This window comes from Monodon monoceros, unplaced genomic scaffold, assembly GCF_005190385.1.
Source record: "Monodon monoceros isolate NGI ecotype Baffin Bay Population unplaced genomic scaffold, NGI_Narwhal_1 Super_Scaffold_13, whole genome shotgun sequence".
NCBI lineage: Eukaryota > Metazoa > Chordata > Mammalia > Artiodactyla > Monodontidae > Monodon > Monodon monoceros.
Genome location: NW_021703769.1, coordinates 82459222 through 82475360, shown reverse-complemented (window position 1 = coordinate 82475360; position 16139 = coordinate 82459222). Strand labels below are relative to the sequence as shown.

The 16139-nt window shown below is 47.2% G+C and overlaps 1 protein-coding gene across 2 annotated transcripts in view; it reads right to left on the bottom strand.

Annotated features, from left to right (window-relative positions):
* RNF216 (ring finger protein 216) overlaps window positions 1-16139 on the bottom strand; it is a 172098-nt gene that overhangs the window by 51585 nt on the left and 104374 nt on the right. The gene's annotated exons all lie outside the window — the stretch shown is intronic.

The following is a 16139-nucleotide window of genomic DNA, read 5'->3' as shown; positions in this document are numbered from 1 at the left end:
ATGTATGTGCCACATCTTCTTTAACCATTCATCTGTCGATGGACAGTACGTTGCTTCCATGTCCTGGCTACTGTAAATAGAGCTGCAATGAACATTGTGGTACATGACTCTTTTTGAATTATGGTTTTCTCAGGGTATATGCCCAGTAGTGGGACTGCTAGGTCATATGGCAGTTCTATTTTTAGTTTTTTAAAGAACCTCCATACTGCTCTCCATAGTGGATTTATCAATGTACATTCCCACCAACAGTGCAGGAGGGTTCCCTTTTCTCCATGCCCTCTCCAGCATTTACTGTTTCTGGATTTTTTGATGATGGCCATTCTGACCAGTGTGAGGTGATACCTCATTGTGGGTTTTTTTGTTTTTTTTTGCTGTACGTGGGCCTCTCACTGTTCTGGCCTCTCCCGTTGAGGAGCACAGGCTCCGGACGCGCAGGCTCAGTGGCCATGGCTCACGGGCCCAGCCGCTCTGCAACATGTGGGATCTTCCCGGACTGGGGCACGAACCCGTGTCCCCTGCATCGGCAGGTGGACTCTCAACCACTGCCCAGGGAAGCCCCTCATTGTGGTTTTGATTTGCATTTCTCTAATGATTAGTGATGCTGAGCATCTTTTCATGTATTTGTTGGCCATCAGTATGTCTTCTTTGGAGAAATGTCTATTTAGGTCTTCTGCCCATTTCTGGATTGGGTTGTTTGCTTTTGTGATACTGTGCTGCATGAGCTGCTTGTATGTTTTGCAGATTAATCCTTTGTCAGTTGCTTCATTTACAAATATTTTCTCCCATTCTGAGGGCTGTCTTTTAGTGCTGTTTATGGTTTTCCTCTGCTGTGCAAAAGCTTTTAAGTTTCATTAGGTCCCATTTGTTTATTTTTGTTTTTATTTCCTTACTCTAGGAGGTGCGTCAAAAAGAATCTTGCTGTGGTTTACGTCATAGAGTGTTCTGCCTACGTTTTCCTCTAACAGTTTTATAGTGTCTGGCCTTGCATTTAGGTCTTTAATCCATTTTGAGTTTATTTTTGTGTATGGTGTTAGGGTGTGCTCTAATTTCATTCTTTTACATGTATCTATCCATTTTTCCCAGCGCCACTTATTGAAGAGGCTGTCTTTTCTCCATTGTATATTCTTGAGAGGCTCTCCCTTTGAATGCTGACCTCACTAGCAGGGACTCAGCTTCTCTGCTGCTCCTCTCACCCCCTGCCATTTGTGTTTCTAACTCCCCAGCAATTAGAGCACCAGCAACAGCCTGATGTTCCTCAGGGCTTGTTTTCTACATTTGCACACAGTGCACGTGGGTATGTCTGTCTTTTCTTTTTCTTTTGCTCATAAGGTTTGCAGGGCAGATTCTATGCTGATATCATCCACTTAAAATATCAACTAAGTGCCCACCGGGGGCCAAGCGGACTGCCGGGTATAGTCAGCAGTGCTTGAAATTATCAAACTGTGTGCTCTCTTTATGCTTCACATACTGGCAATGTTTTGAACAGAGGGCCTAATCCTTCCACCGTCGACCCTGGCAATACTCTGCCTGGGTTACGCCTGACCACAAAGCTCTTTTCTTCAGAGTTCAGGGCCTTCCTTCCTCACTGTCCAGGGAGCGAACGGCCATTTATAAACATCTAATTTGCCCACAGGCACACGGTCAGCTCCTGGAAAAGGGATGGCAATCAAGGGGACTACATACTCGCAAAGGTTTTCAGAATGATTTTCCTGCAAAGAACCCAGAATTCTCCCAAATTCTGTACATGTTTTTTGTGTTTTTTTTTGCGGTACGCAGGCCTCTCACTGTTGTGGCCTCTCCCGTTGCAGAGCACAGGCTCCGGACGCGCAGGCTCAGCGGCCATGGCTCATGGGCCCAGCCGCTCCGCGGCATGTCGGATCTTCCCGGACTGGGGCACGAACCCGTGTCCCCTGCATCGGCAGGCGAACTCTCAACCACTGTGCCACCAGGGAAGCCCCCAAATTCTGTACATCTTAAGGAGATAGAATCCTCACTGTCTTCCCAGAAAGGAAAGAGCAAACAATGGTAAAAAATTGAAAGGGTGCAGTCATTTCTGATCTTTACTGGTACTTTCACGTTCCCTTCTTCTGTTCTGCTATCAATGGGAGGTACAATAAGGGCTGTTTAATTCTTATGAAGCAGGTTAAGAAAACCAAGAGTGACATGGATTGCTGATGTGTTGCCAATGACAGTCCCTTTCCTTTGGTGTTGGAAGGAACGTTCTCTCCTCGAACTTATCTGGAGGTAGAGTTATACCCGCTTCACAAGTGCCGTTTATACAGCAGCCTTGCAGGGAGGGAGCGGCTGCCTAGCTAGTAGTTTTTCATATCCTCATTAACAAACAAACAAACAAACCCCCTCCTCAGAGTAAACAGCAATGGTGAGCTTTCAATCTTTCCCTCCTTGCTCCTTAAGTGTGACAAAAAGAAAAGCCTCTCTTGGGCTCAAGCAATGTGACTGAATAGAAGGGTCAGAAAAGGGAGGAAAAACTGTCAACTTGACACAGGGGCATGATAAAAAATGCAAGTGGAAGAATCCCAACTCGAAAGGCACAGAAACAGGAACATAGAGACCTGTCTCGATACAGAAACGCTTCGTGCTGTCACCCTCCTAATGCCTCACTCCCTCCATGCTCCCACTTCACATGCTTTGGCAACTCCAGTTATGCTGTAAGTTTTCATATATTTTTGTTATAGGAAACAGTAAAACACTATGTATTTGGTTAGTACGCTATCCATCTGATGTCTTCAGATACTATCGTCCTTACACCCCTACTGAACTCACATGCCCACATGGCTCTTTATCCAATTTTTTTTCCTTCCTTTTTTCCTTCCCTCCCTCCCTCCCTTTCTTTCTTTATGCAGGTTGTGCTGGGTCTTAGTTGCGGCACATGGGATCTTTTAGTTGTGGCATGCAGACTCTTAGTTGTGGCACACATGCAGGATCTAGTTCTCCAACCAGGGATCAAACCTGGGCCCCCTGCATTGCGAGTGCGGAGACTTACCCACTGGACCACCAGGGAAGTCACTCTTTATCCAACTGAAAACTAGTCCTTTCCCTTACGAATACGAGCAGTTTAATCAATGATTTTTAGTTCTGTGGGACATAATAGTATAAAGAACATCAGAGAACATTCAGGGGATGGTTACCTAGTTACTGCTCCTCAGAGGATGAGCAACACTGTCTTTCCCTGGGAGCTTGTTAGAAATGCAGAACATCAGGCTCCGCTCTAGACTTACTAAGCAGATTTGCATTTTGACAAGATCACTGAGTGATTCTAATACACAGTGAAGTTTGAGAAGCCCTGGCCTCTTCTTACACAGGTCTTGGTTTTGCTGATCTTTCTGATACCTCTATTCAGACAAGAAAAAAAATCAGGTAATATGGGTTCTTTAGTAGATCAGTTTTCACTACTGGCAATTTTTAGGGAAGTTGACTATATTCATTCTCCATTCTTTTCAGCATGGCTAAGGGGACTGGCAGAGTTTACTCAATGCTCGTGAAATCATCACTCCATCCTGCTTCAAGGGAAAGGCCATCAACATATTTAACAGTAGGGGACAAAGAGGTATGAGAGAGTGAGGTGACAGGAGGGAGCAATAGTGAAATCTACAATTCTTTATGCTTGTAAATCAAGGTCTAAAATTTATTATCAAATTTGCCAAATATTGTTGTTGAAAACGAGATGGTGAACAATGCATTTTGGAAAGCACCTTGCAAACAAACAATGCCGGCGCAGGGTCTTCAAGACTGTATATAAACCATCTGCACTGAGCACATACTCGCCTGCCCATAAAGGCTGCTTGCTGATGCAGGGAAGGACCCAGCTATGCGGGGAAGCAGGGCTTGCCTGATGCCACGTCGAGGAAGCTGCCAAAAAGAGACATTCAGAACCAGGCGAGAGTGCTGAGCTGACTGCTGATGAAGACAAATGGTCTTTTATTTTCTTGTTTGCTTATTCTTGGACTTAAATTTTCAGTACAGTTAGTCACTCAAGTATAAAACAAACCTTAGTATACCACTATCTCAAACACTATTTGATCAGAGAGAAACTAATCAATGGTGCATCCTCACCATTTGACCCTAAAGCATGCTTAACCACCACCCACTAATGCTTAACCACTTTTTCATTAGTTTTCTTCTTGTTCAAACACCCAAAGGTGACCTTTGGAAGCAAAAGTGCAACTAAGGTGTTGTAAATGGGTCTCATAACACAATATGTTGCAAATGTGACTTCCCTCTCATCTCTTTTAAGCTGTCTTTCAGCCTTTATCTGTGGCCCCAATTCTCTGTTCCAGTTATATGGTGTACCGAGGGGGAACTTGTAGTGTTTGGCCATATAAGAAGCCTGTCCACAGCCTTCCTTGAAGGCAAGATAAGCCCAGCCCAGGAAGGTAGAGCTGAAGGTCTACTCAATAGGAACCATGTCACTCACGCCCCCCTTCCATGTCCCCTCCCCTAGAAGGGCCTAGTGATTTTGTGAACACCTGACCCTGCAGAGAGCTGCCAGAGTGGTAGCCTGCTCTGGTGCTGCCAGTATCTTTGTTTTTCATTCTTAATTCCTTCCTTACAGCAACTACTCAAAACAACAGATGGACAATAGGACAAAACTTCACCAGAAGCCATTTGCCTTTTGTCAGGCTCCCCAAGCTCTGCTCCCCTCGGGCTCAGCAGCAATTGCCCTAGGTGCCTGGACGAAGGCTGGACAACCTGGAAATACACGGGGACACATCTGCTAAAGCTCTAATAGATTTGTCTCTGGCTCAGTTGTAAGCTCAATTATAACCACTCCTGATTTCTGTGGTTTTCTCACCTGAGTCAGGCTACAAAAGACACTGTTTTTTTTTGGCGGCCATTATGGACTGAATTGTGCTCCCTCCTAAATTCAGATGTTGAAGTCCTAACCCCCAGTAGCTCAGAATGTGAATCTGTTTAGAGATAGGGCCTTTAAAGGGGTGATTAGGTTGAAATGAGGCTCTCAGGGTAGACCCTAAGCCAACCTGACTGGTGTCCTTATAGAAGACGGGTATCTGGACATATAGAGAGACACCAGAGATTTGCGTTCACAGTGGAAAGGCCCTGTGAGGACACAGTGAGGAGGTGGCCATCTGCAAGCCAAGGAGAGAGGCCTAAGAAGAAATCAAACTTGCCAACACCTTGATCTTGGACTTCCAGCCTCCAGAACTGTGAGAAAGTAAATGTCTGTTGTTTAAGCTGCCAATCTGTGGTATTCTGTTATGGCGGCCCTAGCAAATTAACAGGGTGGCCTTCAACGGTGATCAAACACTAGATGGTGGTGGATCTAGAGAGGTCCTGACCCTCTGTGCACACACTGCTGCCCTTTGACCTTCTTCATTCATGCTGAAACTCTAAGTCATGATTTTTGGGGGACAGATGGGAACAGGCTGTGGAGACTGTGACTAAGTCCCCGAAAACCGAGAGTGCCACTGATCTATTTTCCATTCAGATGAACACGTGGCTTCCTGGAAGTGGGGCCTCTAAGTACATGTCGACTTTGGGGGAATAATAATTTTTTTCTTTGGCCGTGCCGCGTGGCTTGTGGGACTCTCAGTTCCCCGACCAGGGACTGAACCCAGGCCCCTGCAGTGAAAGTGCCAAGTCCCAACCACTGGACCAGGGAATTCCCAATAATCCTGTAGTTATACCAGTTACTTCTACCTTTACTAATGGTAATCCTCAGAATATACCACCCCCCTCAACGCAATGTGGTGCTTAGAGTATGAAGAGATAGTTTATGCTACTGACCAATTTCAACAGGAATTGGACTCAATATATCTTCTGGGAATAAAAAGAAGTTTCCAGAATTCACAAAATACATGTTGAATTAAATCTGCATCCGTCTCCCTGCATTCTCTTGCCAGTACACAACAACAAATAGTTATGATACTAAAGTGTGATTAAATCGATTTCAACAAATATTTATCAAGCAAGCTAGACACTGTATTAGCAAGTGGAAATAAAACCATGAACAAGACTCTGTCTCTGACTTTCAGGAGGAGATTACAGCAGACCAGGAACTGCAATCTCAAAACGCCCATATGGGTGGCAGGTAATGCAAGCTGCTAGAAAATAACCAATCGTGGTGACCAATAGCTGCCAATCAAAAGCGAGATTCAGTTTGCCTAAGCTTTAAATTTAAGAGAAGCCAGAAATCTGAAATTTTACATAAAATCTGATTTCATATATTGGTAGCTAACTAAAAAAATAGTTTATAATGTTGGTGAGGACTAAATGAAAATGGCTATGAGCTGCAATCAGGGGTGTGTGTGTGTGTACACACACACGCGTGCGCTGGGGGTAGGGTTTTCTGCACTTTACAGACCAGATTTAGGACCGGGCACAGCTGAGGGATGAGCACTGGCACCAAGGAAACGTTCACAACCTTGGCTCTAGGTTTAGGCTTGTTTGTTCATCCAGCTACTGAACTGCTGCCACTCACCAGCTGGTCCGGCTGTCTCCACCCTGCCCCCACCCTTTTTACAAAGGTATATGTGGTTTTCCTTAACCATCAAGACACTGCTCCCTCTCCACCTTTCTCCCTAGGCCCCCACACCCTCCCAAGTACAAGAGTTCATGGTTACTGCTGCTCGGAAAAGGCCTCTGTGAAAAGAGCTGTCTTCTCATAAAGCAGAGATCATCAGGGAGTGGTGGTGTCTACTCCTCATGACTGACTAACTTGTTCCTCCAAACAAATGCTTATGCCAGGTCCTGAATAGGTGCCGGCTAAGAGGTGGATCCTACAGTGTTTCTGTTCAGGTATCGGCTACTGTAGAGTGGGACAAGAGAGAAGGGTCACGTAGAGTGGGACAAGAGAGAAGGGTCACATGGTGTTCTAGCTGTTCAGGGGAGGGGTGGGGCCTGGGAAGGCTGCACAAAGGAGAGGGTCTGGCTGAGGTTCAAAGGTTCAGGAAGAGTCATCCAGGAGAGGGTGGAGCGTGTAACAAGTACAAAGAGCAGAGATGTGAGAGAGCTGGTCTAGTGAGGAAACTCAAGTCGTGTGGGGCTGGAACATGATGCTGGGAGAAGGAAGATGTGCAGGAGAGGAGTCTGGTGAGGCCAACTAGATCCCGGCCAGATGTGTAAGGCCTCCTAAGGTGCATCCTAAGAGCCATGGGGGCTATGGAGGGTGTTAAACAGGAGACAACGTGGCCAAGTTTGTTCTGTAGGAGATCACTCCAGTGCAGGTATGGAGCATGAAACTGGAAGTGGAAGCCTTGTGAGGAGGCTGCTGTGATCCGGGCGAGCAGCGCAGGGCAGAGGAGAGATTTGGAGAGAACTTGGTGGCAGGTTGCAAGGAGAGGTGGGAGAGTGGAGGAGAAGGGAGCTGCGGGGAGTAGGGGGTCTAGGATGAAAGGTGAGAAGCTGAGGCGCTTTGTGCTTGAGGTTCTCTCTCTGGATCCTATCGCTTGACCTCCGGGGATCCGCTGGTCAGAAAATCTACAGGAGTGCTGAGATTTCCTAAGCCTTGGCCTAAGAAGCTGCAATTTATAGGTTTGTTCTGTCTTTACAAGAGACATGGGGTGGTATCTATTAGCCTCTCTACCCACTCTCATGGTGGGACGGGGACACGCACGCACAGTGTGGGTATCCGCTCTGCACCAACTGGACTGCCTGAGACCAGTTTACTGAACAATCTGATGCTGGGACAGATGTATTCTCTCCAACACCAAACCCCACCTGTGGGCAGTGCTACATCTGGCACCAGCCCTACCTGAGAGGGGGAAGCAGGTTAAATAGTCAGTGGTTACTGAGATTCTTCTGTGGAGCTCCAAAGTATAAAACAGGGCCTCTGCCTGCCTACCTACCTACCTACCTATCTATTTACCTGCCAATTTATCTATTTAATTAATGTGGATCCACAGAGCAGTGTGGACTGGAGAGGGCTTTGTGGAGGCAGCAGGACAAGAGGTGAAGAGAATGGTCCAGGTGAAGGCACGTGCATGAGCAGAGGCAGGCACGTGGACAACCTGGTCTGGTCTGTGAGAAATCAGGAGGCAGAGGCCAGATTTCTTTCTTTTGAAAGAGTGTCAAAGGCCTGGGCTCTAGAAGCCACTGCAGGTTCTAACTGGGTGATGTGAAGGAACAGCAAGGCTGACAACATTATAGGGCATACTGGAGGGAGGAAAAGACAGTCAGGAGACTGAGTGCAGGAGGCCACAGCTACAGTCCAGAGTGAAAGTCCGACCAGGTGAAGTGGGGAGATAAGAGACTCTGAAGAAATTCTTCCATATGGCTAGATTTAGACGAAAAAACCCAAACAACCCTAAGTCATCACAGGCTATGAGAAAAATCTGCCAGTCAAGGAATCCTTGGGAAGATTGTTCAAAGAAATGCTGACACCCACTTGTAGGAGCGCAAAGAAGGGAGCCTTTAAAGCAATGTGGAGGTAAAACGGTTAATGTTTGTATATGTTAGCTTCATATGTAACAGAGCAGAACTCCCGCAATTTAATTGAAAGGTTAAAATTTGATTTTAAAATAATAGCGTGGAAAGAAGAAGTATCAACTCTCAAAGACTCAGATATGGCATCGTTTATTAAATACCTGCTATATACTGCTTACTCTACTGGGTGCTTCACACCCATCATCTTGTCAATCCCTAACCCCCTGCACAGAGGCAAGTGAGTCACAGACAAGAATCTAAGGCTCCTGCAAGGGAAGTGACTTTTCTGGGCTGTATCTCCGTGGATGGAGGAGAGAGGCAGGACCACACAGATCATGAAGCTCATAGCACCACCTCTATCTGAAAGAAATGCTTTTTTCCCCAGCTTCATACCTTAAAAATTTATGCAAATTTTAACACAAAACGAAGCTGACAGTGAAAGTGTTGACAGCAGGTGCAAAAAATGAGTACGACTCTGAAACAAGGTAAGCCCTGTCAGAACCGCTGCTGGGGAAATCTCCCAGCAGCACTTGCAGCAGAGCCAGTGAGCTGCTTCCCTGCAGCCTCTGTCCACATGGCATTTCTGTGCGGAACAAAGTGGCGCAGTCTGCTCCAGACCTACTGCTTCGGTCCTGTCTGCCTGTCTGCAGGGCTACCACAGCTTCGATGGCACTCTTGGAACACAAACAGCACCCCAGACACCCTGAGAGGGCACAAAAGGGGGACAGGTGCACAATTAGAAAGAGTAGGCTTGTGCTGGAAAAAGCCAGTCTAATCTAAGCCCTTATTCTTGCAGAAGAATGGCACTTCAGGCCTAACAAGTGGTAAAGAAATAAAGGACTCACAAACAGTACAATATGAGAACCATGACAGACAGAAAGGCCACTGGCCTTCCTTGGGCCTCAGGTTCAAAGTACTTCCCCTCCAGCCATTGTCCCCTGCTATTATTTCAAGGCTGACCTTGGGCCTATGACCAGGTGTGCACCCAGCTGGGGTGCTCCAAAATGGGACCAGTGAATGCCGGAAATACTCTCATCCAAGGTCTATGTTTCCAGTGGGTAGGGGTTACTGTTTCTTAAAGACAAAGCCAAACAAAAGCAAACCAAAACAAACCAGATCCTGTTCTGTTCTATGACCTTCCTAAGAAAACCTAACTAGCGGCCCAGTTTAAGTAAAATATTGGTATAACACACACACACAAGTGGGGCCTGCCCACCCAACAGTTTCAGGGTACTCTGATGTAATTAAAAGGTGTGGAAAGCTGAAAATGATTTTATTTTGTATTAGCATTATTTCTAAACTGTCAAGGTGTTCACTTCAGGGCAAACACATATTACTTAGAGACTGCTGAACATGCACTTCCACGCATCAATCAAGGAGTCCCCAAGGATTCCCCTGCCCTCTGAACACTATGTGCTCTTACTGTACGTGCAGCACAGGCAATGAATGCCTCCTACATTCACTAAAGGTGAGCATGAGATAAATTTTATTGCTAGTGATATAACTGCATTCTTTTGGCTTTCTTGCCATTTTTCTAAGCTTTCCACTATAAAGGAGAAAAAAAGGGACATCCATGGGGAAAAAAGGGAATGAATGTAAGATCCAGGCCACGATTTAAAGGCCCATATACAGGGAGTTCCCTGGTGGTCCAGTGGTTGGGACTCCTCACTCTCACTGCCAAAGGCCAGGGTTCGATCCCTGGTCGGGGAACTAAGATCTTGCATGCCGTGTGGCTTGGCCAAAATAAACCATAAAAAAATAAAAATAAAAATAAAGGTCGATATACAGTTTTTGGTAGACTATAACAACAAGCACTTATAAAGGCATTGTTCCAAGAGCTTGTCACTACACCTATAATCAGGATCCTCAGATTAGAAAGAAATTACTAATAACCAGTCTGGAATCTGGCCATTCAATTGCTAATACTGAGGGTTAAGAGCGAAACAGCTTAATCCTCTTCCAGGTGTGTCTGTCATTACTTCACTCTGCATTTGCTGTCCACAATCCTGGAAGCGTTACGCAGGACTTCCCAGGAAAGAGTCTGCCCAGGGAGGGGGTTATACATGCAGAGGCCATGCAGGTTACTGAAGCAGAACCCAATAAAAACCAGAGCAAGGGGATACTGGGGTGTGAAGGAGTTAGATAAATAGTTTCTTGTTCACCTCCCGGTTCCTGCAGAGCCGATGCGTTCCTTTTTTACATACAATGACATACCACACAATCCTCTGCCCCACCCTCAAAGCAAGACTACACATATTCCCAACTAGCAGGCCACCAGATTTTGCAACTGTACTTCTGTAACTAACTGTGATTTCTATCTTCCACCTAGCCCCTATCTTGATATCGAAGGGGGTGGAGTTTCCTCCCAAGTTCAGAGATGGGCACTCCAGTTTGGGCTTGCCTGACTGCACGCCCACTGAAGCCAAAGAAGGCTGGCCTTGGCCTCCCTGAGAGGACCAGAATCTGTGCTTATTTGTGAGGCTCTGAGGCCCTCTGCTGACTGCCTGCTGTAACTGTCAGTTCCTCACTAGACCAGTAAGAAAATGGTCCTCAGAAACCTTCCCATCTCACTGCCATCTACAAGGCTTTCAATTTACTGAAAACACCCACATGCAGAGAAATACGCAATACAGCTTTACGTCATCTGAGCTCATGCAACGTAAATATTTTTATCCACATTTAATAAACAGCATCTACAGAACATTAAGGCTTGTGCCCAGTCTCAGGACGGGAACTACCATGGTCAAGATCTGCCCGAGATATCCTCTGACCAGCATCGCAGCCTCACCAAGTACGTACAGTTAATCTCATTCTACAGATGAGCACAGTGAGATTAAGGCAACTTGGGCTCCCCACACAACCTGGTGGTCAGGAGACTGGCTCTGGGCAGATGTGGGTGGTCTTCCTCGGCCACTCACTGAATGGTGACCGTGGGCTAGCAGCTCATCTCCCAGCTTTAGTTTCCTCGTCTATGAAGGAGAGATAATGGAGTTACAGGACTGAGTGAGACGCTGCACTTCTAGTACCCACAGGGTGGCGGCACCCAGCAGTAGACTAACAGACGTTTTAGCTGCTGCTCTGCCATCGCTATCATCACAGCCTGGGCCTCCAGGCCTCATGCCTGCCAAACACAGCTGCAGGAAAACCCTGCCCCATGGGGGGAGGGGGGCGGGTCTAGAGCAATAACTTGAGTCGGAGAGGCCCCCTCATACAGAAGGTGGCAGAGCCTATTTTTGGACAGCAGCTTACCAAGTGAGAGCTGGTTTCTCTCACTTAAAAGGCAAAGGGAAATCGAGAGAACTGACAGAGCAATGAGCGCATTAAAGAACCGAAACCCAGGTCCGTAGACACTGCTGAGGAAACTGAGGATGCCGCAGGTGAGCGGAGGATGAGCACCTGGAAACAACATGGGCAGTATGGCTGGCTTCCAGTTACTTTCCAATAACCCTGACCACACAGGGATTGGAACAACCCTGGGAAGAGCAACAGGGAAATTTATGGGAGCCACAAGTATAGAATATTGAAAAGACTTAGTAAAGTTGCCAAATCTAAGAGTAGGAGAAATGAGATACACAGTGGGATGAATAATAATAACAGCTAACATTCACTGAGTGCCCATGGACTAAACATCTTACTTATATTAAGTCATTCAATCCTTATAGCCAATCTCTCAGGAGGGGGCTATTCTCCTCCCTATTTTCACAGTAGGGGAAACTGAGACAGAGGGTGAAGGGGGCTGTGTAAGGCCACACGACTAGCTGGTGGAGGGGCTGGGATTTGAACGCAGGCAGTGGCAGTGCTGTTCCAGCCAGCCCCAGTGAAGAGTGCTGGACTAACAACCTGCTTTGCCACTGTCTAGTGACTCTGGGCAAATTCTTTCGCCCCAGAATGGTGCAGCACAGAGAAAATACTATATAAACAAATGGTGTATTTATTGATACACTAAAGAGATGTATTTGGTGGAACAGACTGTTAGGAAGCCAGAACTTGGGCGAGGCCTCCCAGTATTGGGAGAGCTGACCGGAGAGCCCCTTGACAGTTCTCCTTGCCTCCAGTTCCTGGGAGTTGAAGTCTTCACCAGATGCGCAGTTATTTGATAAGGCCTTAGCTCCAGGCGCTATGGCAACAGACCACAAAATCAAACCACTGAAATCAAGCAAGTGAAAGAACATTCCTGTTGTGGAATCTGCCAGTGGAATGTGCTGTTGCAGGATACAATTAAAAAAAAAAGAAAAGAAAAAAAGCCACCAGGAGAATGAGAGTATTAGTGTGAGTGTGTGCATTTTAAACAACTGGTCTTACAGAAACAGGAACAGGCGTGTCTTTAGAATTGCCCTTGGTGAGATAGAACCTGAGCAGCTAGATCATCACACTGATAAAGAGCTAGCCCTCCCAACACACTTGGATCGATAAAGCCAGAACCTCCACTGTCCACACAGCACGTTGGCCCACTCATACCCACCTTTCTGCTGAGCTGCCAGAGCCCCAGGGCAGGGAGCATGGTGGCTCCGCCATCACTCTAAGGATGAAAGCAGCAGCGCTAACTGCACTGCATTGCCTGTGTGTGGCTGAGCTGCATCCTTATGCTGTCTTCTTACTTCCCTCCCTGCCTTCAATCTCTTCTCACTTTCAGTCCTTTTTTCAAACTGCTGCCAGAATAATCTTCTGAAAACCTTTATTTGATCATACCATCCCCTTTCCCACCCTGGATGGACCTGCTATTGTTAACTAGAAGACGCCCACACTCTTCCCACAAGGACTGTCCCCTTCACCAAATGGCTCACCACCGGCCACTGCCCCACCCCTCCCTCAGAAACACACCTTAAATATGCTGTGTCTTCTTCTGGGAGGCCTCTCCCCACTCCTCTGCCCTAGCTACCCAGCAGCCTTCCAGGTCCAATCCTAAAGTCACTTCTATAATGTTTCCTCAACTATCCCAGGCAAAACCAGCAGTCCCCTCTCATCCACTCCCTCCCCAGCTGACACGCCAGGCTCTGAGGCTCTCCCACGCAGGCAGGATCGGTGGTGCCTGGCTCTACTCTGGCTCTGACAGCTTCCCTAAGTGGTAGGCCTGCATATCCGACTGGCTCTTCAACATTTCCGCCTGGAGGTCTAAAAGGCATCACAGACACGTCTGAAACACAAAGTTTGATCCCCTCACCTCCCCACAAAGCTGTTCTTAGTCTCCTCTGTAACACTAAGGGACACCACCACCCACTAGCTGCGCAAGCAAAAACCCTGGATTCTTCCTTTTTCTTCACCCCCCCCCCTCACTTATCCCACCAGCCAGTCCTCTCAGCTCTACCTCAAACCCACCCACTCTCATGTTTCCCGAAGCCTAAATCCAGAATCACTGCTAGCCTGGACCCTGTAGTGCTGGAAGAACCAGAATCTAAACCAAAAATAAATAAATTTTAAAAAAAGGATGCTACAAAGGTGACCAAAGGTGACAAACTCCCTGAGCCAACAGCAACCAGGATGGAACACGTGCGCCCACTCTCACAATGACGGCTTCACAGGCACATCCGATGTATGTATTTATTTATTTATGGCTGCGTTGGGTCTTTGCTGCTGTGCACGGGCTTTCTCTAGTTGTGGCAAGCGGGGTCTACTCTTTATCACAGTGCGCGGGCTTCTCATTGCAGTGGCTTCTCTTGTTGCGGAGCAGGGGCTCTAGGCTTCAGCAGATGTGGCACGCGGGCTCAGTAGTGGCTCGCAGGCTTAGCTGCTCCATGGCATGTGGGATCTTCCCGGACCAGGGCTTGAACCTGTGTCCCCTGCATTGGCAGGTGGATTCTTAACCACTGTGCCACCAGGGAAGCCCCCATCGGTTTGTTTTGGTTCTTCTCATGCTGTTTCTTTACCCCAGCAGCTTCTCTCCTCACGGCAGGGACAATCAAGAAACGCCTGCACTAAAATGCAAGCACAACTGTCCACTCAGAGGAGGACGACTAAGACCAGAGTGGGTGTCACGCTGCCAGGACAAACTCTGTACCGATGTGCTGGCCTATACTTGCTTTTGCTCAAATCTGGACTCCGAAAATGCCTGTTTTGCCTTGAAATCCTCCGGAATCACCTCAAAGGCTACTTCACAAAGCAGGCCTTCAAAGGTGTCAGTGCCTCTCTGAAGGGCAGCCAGGCAGCATGTGTCATTGTTCAGCCTGGGGCAGCCAGTCTCTGTGCTGAAGAACAGATGACATTTTTCCTTTTAAAATAAGCAGCATGTACTGGAGGAAAGATAACCATATACAACCCTGGAAAGAAATCTGGAACTATGCCTTAAGAGTCTTAAGAAAATTGATTCTCTTGGGCCCAGGAGTCCTACTCTAGAGATCTATCCTCATGAATAATTCTAAAAAAGAGAAGGCTTTACATACAAGGCCGTGCACTGCACTGTTTGCAGCAGCAAAAAGCGGAAAGCCTCCTGCATTTCCAGCTCAGGGGTGCATGGGAATAAGCTGAAGCACATCTGACTGACGGAATGACAGCCACCCATGACACATGTTTACACATGGTTAGAGAATGCAAAAAGTGCTTACGTTACGTTGAGTAAAAAAGCAAGGCACGGCAGTGTACATACGGAATGACTACAATCATATGGCAAAAAGCAAACGCCAGCCTGCAAGCTAAAGGTGCAGCACCACACGGCAGAGCAGAGGATCAGAGGAACCTGTGTGACCCTGAGAAGTCCTGGCCTCTCTGCTTCCGCAGAAAACGGGGAAACAAAAACAAAACAAAAACAGAGAAAACAAGTACCTGGCAGGATTTCTGTAAACATAAATGAGAAATGTGTGTGCTCAATAACCAACAGCTGCTGTTCTTACGTAGCAACAAGAGAGCCTGGTGGTGCTGCCTCACTCCTCATCACACCCTGAGCAGGTACCACATTATCCCCACTCTCCCTGTTAAGACTCCAGGGTCACAGGCACTCAGGCACTGTGATCTTAACTGCTTCACTAGAACTTTCTAAACAGACACTTGAGCCTCAGTCCTGGCTCTGCCATTTACAGGTGTGCACTTAACCCCTGAGCCTCAGTGTCCCCATTTGGTAAACCGGGAAAGATGATGATGCCTTTCAGGGTTACTCTGAGGGCTGGTAAGAGTTTTCAGAGTGCTGAGCACAGCAGTAGATAATCAATGAGTGATACAGTTATTATTGGGGGAAGTGGGTGGCAATCATATTAGTGTCTTGGGATAGAATCTGTACAAAGCTCATGACTAGCCGAGCAGAGTTTATAGCCTAATTACTCTGGCCATTACCACAGAGACAAGTGAGAGACAGGATTTTCTAACTTAATTCCGGATGGGGACAGGGGTAGTTTTTGTTTAAAGAAAAATTGCAGGGCTTCCCTGGTGGCACAGCGGTTAAGAATCTGCCTGACAATGCAGGGGACATGGGTTCGAGCCCTGGTCCGGAAAGATCCCACACGCCGCGGGGCAACTAAACCCATGTGCCACTACTACTGAGCCTGCGCTCTAGAGCCCGCGAACCACAACTACTGAGTCTGCATGCCACAACTACTGAAGCCCGCACGCCTAGAGCCTGGGCTCCGCAACAAGAGAAGCCACTGCAACGAGAAGCCCACACACCACAAGGAAGGGCAGCCCCCCGCTTGCCGCAACTAGAGTAAGCCCACGTGCAGCAACGAAGGCCCAATGCAGCCAAAGATAAATAAATTAAAAAAAAAAGAAAAATTGCAACACTATGATATGACAAGTGACATATGGCGAGAAGG